The sequence below is a fragment of the Anolis carolinensis genome, chromosome 1 (genome assembly GCF_035594765.1).
Source record: "Anolis carolinensis isolate JA03-04 chromosome 1, rAnoCar3.1.pri, whole genome shotgun sequence".
NCBI classification, from domain to species: Eukaryota; Metazoa; Chordata; class Lepidosauria; order Squamata; family Dactyloidae; genus Anolis; species Anolis carolinensis.
In genome coordinates this window covers 25665166-25676478 of record NC_085841.1, presented here as the reverse complement: position 1 = coordinate 25676478, position 11313 = coordinate 25665166, and the positions used below count along the sequence as shown (strand labels likewise).

At 40.7% G+C, this 11313-nt stretch overlaps 1 long non-coding RNA gene across 1 annotated transcript; it reads right to left on the bottom strand.

The window, feature by feature from the left end:
• Window positions 1-2951: 2951 nt before the first annotated feature.
• Window positions 2952-10658, bottom strand: LOC134296420 (uncharacterized). The gene is made up of 2 exons (XR_010003155.1): window positions 10126-10658; window positions 2952-7779 (listed from the first exon to the last, which is right to left on the bottom strand). It is a non-coding gene; the product is annotated as an uncharacterized LOC134296420 (long non-coding RNA).
• Window positions 10659-11313: the final 655 nt, after the last annotated feature.

The following is an 11313-nucleotide window of genomic DNA, read 5'->3' as shown; positions in this document are numbered from 1 at the left end:
TGACTAGCGGCGGACGAGCCCACTTGAGAACCGAACGTGGGGGGAGCGAGGAAGCAGTAAGTGGGCGGGGCTTTCTTGGACACGCGTTCTTTCGAACAGAAGAGGCCTCTCACGTAGTTCAAGTGTCGAGCTGTGTTACCATTTTCTCCCAAAACGCCTCAATAGACTCTCTGGGCCTGTGTTTATTTTTAATCCCCCCCTATAATGGAAAAAAATGGAACGGTCCGAAGCGAAAAGCATGAGAGGTAAGCGGCAGCTTGGAGGCCAATTAGAAAACGAACCCGAAGTTTGTTTGTGTGTTTGTTTTTTCTAAAGGAGGCACACAATTTAACCCAAGTAGCGAAGTTTGAAGGAGGATTAATGTAAGATTACAGAATAAAAAATATGAATGGCGCTTCTCGGAACAGAGCAGCAGAGTGAAGTGGTTTAACTTCGGGAAGATTTTTGATTGGCCTCTTTGAACAGTAGGGAGGAAGTCTCTTCTAAGAAACTCAAGACCGGCTGTTTGAGCATGCGCTGAAGAACGTCGTGGATTGCGCATGCGTAGCCAGGAAAAAGTTTTGAGTAGTTCTGCATTGACTAGGTGCGAGGACCTTGAAGGATTAGTGAGGTTTGACACCACTTGTCAAACAATGTCAATCTAAAATCCTCATAGCTTTGGGGAAAAAAACCCGTTTTCAAATAAACAATAAATAATAGTGAAAACATAATTCTAGGGTGCACCTACACTAAAAAAAGTACAACTTCCAGGATTCCATGGCAGTTAAAGTGGTTCCACAGAGTAGGTGCACCCTAGAATTATCTTTAATTTGTTTTTACAATTATTGTTTCCTGGGTTGCTGTGAGTTTTTTGGGCTGTATGGCCATGTTCCAGAAGCATTCTTTCCTGACGTTTCGCCCACATCTATGGCAGGCATTATCAGAGGTTGTGAGGTCTGTTGGAAACTAAGCAAGTGGTGTTTATATATCTGTGGAAGGTCCAAGGTGGGAGAACTCTTGTATTTTGGAGGCAAGTATGAATGTTTCAATTGACCACTTTGCTTAGCATTGAATGGCTTTTCCCCTTCAAAGCCTGGCTGCTTCCTGCCTGGGGGAATCCTTTGTTATGAGATGATTAGCTGGCCCTGATTGTTTCCTGTCAAAAATTCTCATTTTCTGAGTGTTCTTTATTTACAGGAGCGAATGCTTTTCGAACACAGCCATACAGCCTGGAGAACTCACTATAACCCAGTCATTCCAGCCATGAAAGCCTTCAACAACACATTGTTTAATTGAAATCGTGTTGGTTTTTTATTTTCCAAAGCTATGGGGATTTTAGGGATTTTAGATTTGACATTGCTTTGTAGAATTGCATATTTTGATCCCATATATGGGCCAGTTTGCTTTGTATCATATTTTGGTTGTTTTGTTTTAGAATATATATTTCTTGCATTTTCTCAGGATGATTTGTTTTGCAGTTATTTGAATAATTTCTGATTTGTTATTCGTGGTTGTGTGTCTGCACATACCTTTTAGATTGTATGCCTTCGGCAGGTCCCAGTTTCTGGTTTTAGTGTGCTATATAAATAACACTATGTAACCCATTTTTTGTTCCTGGGTCATAAATGTCATTTCTTAATTGGTTCTATCATAAAACATAGAAAAGGTTTATTAAAACTGCAAAAACTTTGTTTTCGCAGGACATCCTGCAGCACATTTTACTACAGTTTTTCAATGAATATCTCAACCAACTCAACATACAGTAGAGTCTCACTTATCCAAGCTTATCCAAGTTTCTGGATTATCCAAGCCATTTTTGTAGTCAATGTTTTCAATATATCATGATACGTTGGTGTTAAATTCGTAAATACAGTAATTACAACATAACATTACTGTGTATTGAACTGCTTTTTCTGTCAAATTTGTTGTATAACATGATGTTTTGGTGCTTAATTTGTAAAATCATAACTTAATTTTATGATTAATAGGCATTTTTCTTAATCCCTTATTATCCAACATATTCGCTTATCTAAGGTTCTGCTGGCCCGTTTATGTTGGATAAGTGAGACTCTACTGTACTAATAATTTGTGGCAGTCACAAAGTTTATGGAGTATAACAACTACTTTCAAAGTAAGTACTGCACAATTAAACAGGAAATAACACTTTCAGACCAGGAACAATTTTGTTTTCAAATTTTGTTACATAGTATAATTTACTATTGCATTTACCAAATCTAGGACGTCATGAATTGTAAGACGTAACGTCTTTTTTGAGTTTTGGTTTTATTTGAGCCTCGATTTTTTTTTCTTGCAGGGGGATTTAGTTCTTAGTCAACTTTACTTTTTTGTCTTGCTGCCCAGCTGTCCTGGCCAGACCCTACTGAGCCTCCCCAAACCTGCCCCCCGATGCTGTCGCCACCTCCTCAGCCTTCTTTACTGCTTCCTCCCAGTGCAGCCAATGCACATGGCTTCTCCTTTCTGGGCTGCCACTGCTGGTTTTTGTTGCTGCCATTGCCTGAAGCCCCATCTATACTGCCATATAATGCAGTTCCAGAATGCAGATGACGGACTTTGGCCTTCGAGTTTAGGGCTCCGTTTCAATACGCTTCAGAAACGGGGCACCACAGGAATCCCACAGAGGCCATCACATGACTTAAGAGCACTTCCAGTGAGACACTATGCGGCTCCATTTCCACAGCGCCCAAAACGCTTCTTCAGGGGTCAGGCATTATCTGACTCGAAATGGAGACAAGCAGGGGAAAGACGGGCATCAGTGCAGTAAGAATAATTATTATAATAACAACTTTATTTTTATATCACGCCCCTGTCAGCGATGATGATGCTGGGGTGAGACCCTGGTTGCCGTGCAGAGTGGGTTCCAAAAACATCATCCCGGTCTCACCTCCTTCTCCAGGCTGTCTTCCCATGTGGAGAATCAGCACTGGTCAACAAACACTCCAGCAGGCGAACGGTTAGTTAAAAATCCAACTGTTGTTTAACTTTATTTACATAACTATTTACAGTTACAGTTATTCACAATAAATCCCAGACACATGGCTGTGTCTTCTCGGCTACAGAGCATAGCATTCATAGTCCATCTCCAGAGAATGCTCAAGCCGAACACACACTACCAGACGACACTCCCCTGCATTCCACAGACCAAGAAGGAAGTCCCGGTCAAACAAACTCGACCCCATTGGTCCTGTGATACATCAATCAAAGCAGGTTCTTATTAACTCCATAGTTACTGAAATGCCTTGCCGAAACTCACACAGAAGGCATTTCTAACAGCCTAGATTGATTTCAACAATTCACAATACCCTGACAGCCCCATCTCCCCGAAGGGACTTGGGGCGGCTTACATGAGGACCAAGCCCAATAATGCAACAATAAAATACAACAACATAAGATACATTCAATTACAATGAATTAATACATAAAAACATATACAGTAGAGTCTCACTTATCCAACATTCTGGATTATCCAACGCATTTTTGTAGTCAATGTTTTCAATACATCGTGATATTTTGGTGCTAAATTCGTAAATACAGTAATTACTACATAGCATTACTGCATATTGAACTACTTTTTCTGTCAAATTTGTTGTATAACCTGATGTTTTGGTGCTTAATTTGTAAAATCATAACCTAATTTGATGTTTAACAGGCTTTTCCTTAATCTCTCCTTATTATCCAACATATTCGCTTATCCAACATTCTGCCGGCCCGTTTATGTTGGATAAATGAGACTCTACTGTACAAGTCATAAAAGCATAAACTCAGCAACAACCGATAATCAATAACCAATAGGATCTGGGATGGCTGGCCATCCCAGAAGATGGGGAAAGATTGGAGGGAACAGGGTAAAACAGTTCCCACCACTTTCCCCCCTCTTGTGGGATAAATTCCTAATTGCATTGAACATAGTAGACTTATATAATCCAGTTCAATGAATGGAGATACTTGTTATTAACCAGAAGCCAAATGCAATTTCATAAATTACTCAAATGTACTCTCACTTGACTCTAGACAATGGTTTGTTGACCGAAATAAAGGTGACTGACTGACTAATCCAGTTCAACACAGTTCAGTCTGCATTATATGAGTCCACATTACATTATATGGTCTTGGTACCCCTGGATTTGTTTTGAAGGAAGAGAATTGGGAGCTGAGAGAGTTGGAGCGGTGTGGTTCATTGGCAGCTATTTGGGCTGCAGGGGCGGCCGGCTCTGAGGTTTCCTCTTGTGGTCTTTCTTCGTAATCTGGTTCTGGTTCCCTGGCTTGGATCAGCTTGGAAACCTGTGCTACTTCTCTCTTTCTTTCTCTATCCTACTTGTGCCATTGGGAGTGGAAGTGGCAACAGTGAGGGTAGGGAGACAGAAGGAAGCCTTGTCCATCAGAAGTGCGAGGCATTGCTTCTGTTGCACTAGAGCCCTGAAACATCTTTTCACCACAAACCACACCCTGTCCAGGAAATCCAGTAAGTAAAAGTTTATTAAGAGTGTTCAAACTCCATCTAAACAAATCTTGCCAAGAAATCCTTATGATAGGTTTCCATAAGTTGGAAACAACTTGACGGCACACAACAAGACAAATACAATGTCATATGAATAATGAAATGAATAATATGGAGTACAGTTGACCTCTGTATCCAAAGATTTTACACCCAGAGATCAGATTCAACCAACCACAGCCCAAAAATATCCCGGGGGGGGGGGGAGTAATCCAAAATAGGTATCATGATATTGTCATGTGATTTTACTGGTGCATAGGCATACCCTACTGTAGCCGCTCATCATTTCTCCCAGCACTCATTTGATTTGTTTACCATTGTATATGAAGAGCACCATTTTACATAATAGGACTTGAGCATCCACAGATTATTTGAATTCGCTGTTCCAGGAGAGAAGTGGGAAGTGGGGGGAGGAGGACATGGGAAACAGGTGATACACATCCAATAAAGCGTCAATTAAGCTAAAGTGACTTTTGGAACAATGTATATTGAGATACGGTAAGACCTATATGGCAAAAGATTGTTAATTGAATGGCTGTATCAATAAAAATGCAACTAGGCAATGCATGTGAAGTGCCTTCAACACTTGAAATTCGAGAAATAGAATTCCTTTTCTCACACAAAGAGTTTTGTTGATCTCAGGGTTAATGAACCTTTTGCCTTTCACAGTTCCTCTCACCTTTGATAATGCTTGGTGCTGCTACTGGGCATTTAAATCAAAAACATTTAGAATGTCAAAGTTTCCCCACCTTGGTCTGTCACCAAAGCTGCAACGTTCTGCTGTCATACTTGGGTTTAAGCGACATTTAACAGGGCATCTGTGCTGTGTTTTCTTCATAGTAAACAAATGCAACCACTCCTAATATTTAGACATTTTAGGAGACACGCAAAAATATATGGAGAAGAAGACTCCACCATACTCCAAGGGCAACATACTGCAATATTGAATAGCTCTTACTGCCAGGAATTTTTCATAATGTTTAGGTGGAATCTCTTTTCCTCTTTGAATCCACTGACTGCTTCATGTCTTAGTCTCCCTCCTCAATATGACATCCTCAGCATGACATCCTGCATCCCAGTTGCCACTGCCCAGGCCACACAAGGAGAAAAGATGAGAGAGCATCTGTTTGGTTTAATCTCCTCTGCCACTGCCATCCCCTTTTCCTTGTGTGTTCTGATTTACAGTATTTAGATTTTAAGCCTGAAGGATGGAGACTGTCAAATTACCAATTTGTAGACCGTTCTGACAGCTATTTTGGTTGGTGATTAAGGTGTAAATACTATAAATTTCTTTGAACTCTATGATACAGTAGCCATAAGTTGGAGTTATCTTGAAGGCACATAACAATAACATAACCATAATATGTAGCTACAGTGTGTGAAATCAGTTGACTGATTGCAAGACATGCCATTTCACAAAAACATAAGACAGAAATGCAGTAGAAGCTTTCAGCACTTAATGAACCAATCTGGATACATCATATTATTTGAGAACACAGAAATGCTGGACCACTCTAACAACCACCATATCAGACTACACAGAGAAGTCATTGAAATCCACAAGCATGTGGACAATTTCATCAGAAAGGAGGAAACCATGCAAATGAACAAACTCTGGCTATCAGTATTTAAAAAACTCTAAAATCAGGGCAGTAAATAAAGAATACCACTCAGAAAACAGCAGAATTTCAGACAGGAAACAATTAGGGCCAGCTAACACCTCCCAATGAAGGATTCCCCCAGGCAAGAAGCAACCAGGCTTTGAAGCTGCATGGCTAGTCAATGCTAATCAAGGTGACCAATTGCAACATTTGCACTTGCCTCAAGCAGACAAGAGTTCTTTCTCCCACCCTGGACATTATTCCACAGATATATAAACCCCACTTGTCTAGTTTCCAACGGACCTCACAACCTCTGAGGATGCCTGCCATAGATGTGTGCAAAACGTCAAAAGAGAATGCTTCTGGAACATGGCCAGACAGCCTGGAAAACTCACAGTAACCCAGCTTTCAGAGTTGTTTGTGGGAATGAAGTAATCATTCTACAATATGTGAAAGGTTGACGGGCTCAAAGAAAATAACAGGTTAGTCAGGAAAGCAATAAAATTCTGGAAGTGAACTGGAAATAATATAATCCTCCCACACCTTAATAAATCTACATATGTTATTCATAGTGTTAGTATGTAATGATACCACAAGTACTTGGGTAGAATGGAGCACCATCAAAATTAATGTGAGTTTTGCAGAGATGTTGATTACACCCTTTGAAAAGTATTCAGTTGGACTACCACTTCAGGTCTGTTTAATAAAATTAATGCGAGACACAGGACTAACAGGGTTTGTGTTCAAATGTATAAGCATATGCCACTTTTCAGAATAAAATGCAATTACTCCTAATCAGTAAATGGGGATTTTTCTTGTTCTGAGATACCACTGGGATCAGTTTTTATCTCAAGAATTATTTAATATTGACACAGGTGGCTGGGAAAATATTGTTGCTCACAGTTTAAAACATGGAAGTTATCTCCATATTCAAGGATTCACTAATGTTATAACAGATTTAAATTTGGAGTAAGGAGATTATCTAAACACATATCTATTTATGCATAAGGGTTTCTCCTTTTTTATTTCCGTATTGCTTTATTGCTATAACATCACGACATGTAACAGATTTACAATATAATTTTATGGCAGACCAGCCCCGCCACTAGCTGCCACAGAATTGATTGTTGTTGTTTTTATTGCCAAGGAAGGAAAGAAAGGCTTGTAGAATTTTCTGCCTCAGGCACCAAAATAACCTGGTCAGCCTCCTGTATTACATATCATAACTTTGCGGGAGATAGAGACACTATTTGCTGTTCTACCTCAGGCAGCAAAATGTCTTAGACTGTCTCTGTGGGCTAGCCATTATCAATCTTAACAAAGCTTAGGTCAGACATTGTCAAATCTATATATGAATGCAAATTATTGGGTGATATCCCTATGACATGCTGTTGCTAACTTTAGCAAAACATTTTAAAAAATGTTTATGTGCAAAGGCAAGTGAAGGTTTCCAGAATGATTTAATAAAAGCACCATTGGAGTCTGGTGAACACATCGTCTCCACCGTCCTTTGGGATAGATGTCACCATCCATTTGATTTATTCTAGTTGTTCCGTCCTCTTGACTCTTCATGTATTGTATGGCTTGGATGCACAGGATGAAACCACTGGCGATACAACCCCGAGCTCTGCTTTCTGAATAATTTACCTGGCACCGTACCAGGACTTCAGACGCTGGGAATCATTTCTGTTCCGGATGACAAAATTAAAGGTCAGGCATATCTGCCAAGAATGGCAAAAGCATAAATATTCTTTCCCTCTATCAGTCTCTCTCCCTTAAGAAAGAAAGAAAATAAATCCTTTTGCTTGGTTTAAGGCCTGTACACCCCCTCATCCTCCCTTCCTTGCTTACCTCTTCTGATTAGACTAGGTTACATTACACTTGGTCATGGGAATGTAGTCTGAGGCTGAGCTGGAAACTATAGGGAATAGCCAGCCGGAGTGCCCGAGAAGGGAAAGGGGAATCTTCATGACATCCCTCCCAGTTAAAGCAAGTAGCAATTGACCAAAACATGCTGAACATCTATGCTCAGACATTACATGAGGGCTGGAAGGCCAAGCCCTCAATTCTCCCCACTTACCTTTCCGACATTCTTGCCTTATTTCGTTTCCCCTTTTCACTCTCTCCCTTGTTACATTTAGGGTTGCCACTAGATAGTCCCTAAAGCTGGACTGTCAACACTATCATCCCCTCCTTGTCTCTCACTTTGATGCTTTGATCATTTATCACATCTTGCCTCACTTTTTTCCCTTTTAAGTGGAAGGTAGAAAACCAAACTTTTAGGGCAATTGTATACAAATCTTAGGTGCAGATGCTTTGTGAAATGATATTTTTAAAAACCTCAGTGTACAGATTTTAGAATAATTCTTTTCTCTCTCTTCTTTATCTATTACCAACTGGAAATGGATTCAGAGAACTATTAACATCTACACTTCCAAGGGGAGAAGAGCTAATTAACTTATGGTACACTGAGATTTTGGCATGCAATCAGGTTAATTAGCCTGCAAAGAACATCATCCATTACCATGTTAAAAGTAAAACAAACCCCCCGACATAGTTGAGAACATACATTTTCCTATTAATTTAGGAGAGGGAAATGAAGGATGGGGGTACGTGCAATTTCAGAGGGTAAAATTCTGTTCCACTTGGAGCAGGAGTAGACTTGTCAAAATGACCAATGAAGTGTAGTGCTTTGAGCATTGGACTACAACTCCTCAGTAGTATTCGAATTTCTGCCATGGAAACCCATTGGGTGATCTTGGCCAAGTCATACTTTCTCAGCCTCAGAGGAAAGCAAAAGCCTATCCCCTCAGAAAAAAAATCTTGCCAATAAAACCACATGGTAAATGTAAAGGTAAATGTTTTCCACTGGCACTAAGTCTAGTCATATCTGACTCTGAGGATTGGTGTTCATCTCCATTTCTAAGCTGAAGAGCTGGTGTTGTCCGTAAACACCTCCAAGGTCATGTGGCCAGCATGACTGTATGGAGCACTGCTACCTATTGATCTACTCACATTCATGTTTTCAAACTGCTAGGTTGGCAGAAACTGGGGCTAACAGCAGGGACTCACCCCGCTCCCAGGATTCGAATCGCCAACCTTTCAGTCAGCAAGTCCAGCAGCTCAGCAGTTTAATCCGCTGCGTCACCATGGGTTCCCAAAACCCCATGGTAAATTTGCTTTATGGTAACTATACATTGGAAACAAATTGAAGACACAACATCAGCAGACTTGTCAGGTCAAGAGCATCCCAGGCCCAGAGATTTCAGAGTCAAGATCTAACACCACCAGACAATACTTGGAGATGTTATACAAAGTGATTTTATACAGCGTAAACTCTAATGTTGCCATTGAAAATACATTGATCACAGTTATTCAAAGAAGGAAAAGTCAAAAAGCACTGATACTATAGAACAGTGGTTCTCAACCTGGGATTGCCAGATGTTTTTGGCCTTCAACTCCCAGAAATCCTAACAGCTGGCAAACTGGCTGGGATTTCTGGGAGTTGTAGGCCATAAATATCTGGGGACCCCAGGTTGAGAACCACTGCTATAGAATTATATTGAGTGACTCCTGAGCCAGCAAATACTTTTTCTTCCCAGTGAGTGCTACTGCTGGCTTCTGGTTGAGAAACTTTGAGTGGTACCTGACAATCCCAATGGGAGTGAGGATCTAATTAATTGCCAACAGATTTATCTCTCCTCATCCTCACGTTTCCTCCTGCACTGTACTGCATGATCACAACTAGAACAGACTCATGGGATCAATTGCTGCATGATTGATAAGTCAATACTTATGGAATCCCCTTTCATTCACTGGATTACTCTAGTGGGCAGACTAAAAACTGGATTGAAACAATAACCTCCAAAATGCCCCCTCAGATTTGCTAACTGAGAATGGAGTGGCAAACTGGGACGAGGTGTTTCTCCTTTGGAGTTGTGTTTCCTCAACACAACATGACATTTCCTCCTAACCCATCCATAACATTCCCTTTTTATCGATTACATTATTATGCATTATTAAACACAATACCTGTCCTCTCTTCCCCGTCCCTTCTTACTCTAGACGTGAATGGCAATCCTTTCTCAGTCAGTGGTGTGTCAACCACTGCAAAGGCTGAATCAGATGGCAACTGGCCTAAGCGGAAGTCTACTGTGATTCCTGCTGGCACGGCAAAGCTTCCTTTAATTCACAGGGGGCTTGAAAAGCACTGAGATGGCAGAGATTGCTGTGGCAGAAGCAACTGGAAAATGTCCTGAGATTGAAACACAGACATATTAACATCACCCTTGTGGACGCTAATGACTTGCACTTTAAAATGCCAGAGGCTCATCCTGTCAGCTAAAACAAAGAAAAAACACATTTTCAGTCTCCAAAGACCTTAGATCTTTCCAAACTCTCAGGGTAAATTCAGCCATAATGTATTTTTGCAGTCGAACAGGGCAGCTCATGCATGCCACTGGGGGAATCATTGGCCAGAGTTGCTGTAGGCAGTGTAGTCAGTCTAGCTAAATAAAACAGCAGCTGAAAACCTTGGAGAGGTTAGACTAGTAATGGCGCATCCTGTAATGCAATGCAATCAAACCTAAACAATTTCCAAGAAGAGGGCATCGCTTACAGATATACGCTAGGCAATCTTCTTCGTTTTGTTTCTAATCACAATATAAATGGGCCAAACAATCTGACAGGCACGATATCTCAATATGTGTTGCTCCTTATGTCAACAGAGATGACAGATGGAAATGTTTTGTCAGTGCAATCCTGGATATGTCTACTCAGATGTAAGTCTTCTCATGTTTGGTTGAGCATTATCTCAGTCAAGTGAATGTATAGGTTTGCAGCCTTCAGTTAATTATTTAATCCTAGACTAATGTATATCTTGAAGCAAGCATTTGTTTGGGGATCTCCTGTTGTACTGAACTACGGGTGGATGCTACATGTATAATTACAGGCTGTGCTCAGGTTCAAATCTCTCACTGTGTGCAAGACAAGGCATCCATCAAGATAACAAAAAATAATTTTTTCCCCAAACCATTCACAACAAATCCTATAAAGCAGTGGTTCTTAACTTCAGGTCCTCCAGATACTTTGAACTTATGCCACAATCTACAGCCAATACTGGTGATTAGGGAGTCTGGGGTTCAAAACGAAAGCATCTGAAGATCCAAAGGCAGAGAACTGCTACTGTGAAGTATTGCATGTTTTCTGTGGTTAGCCTGG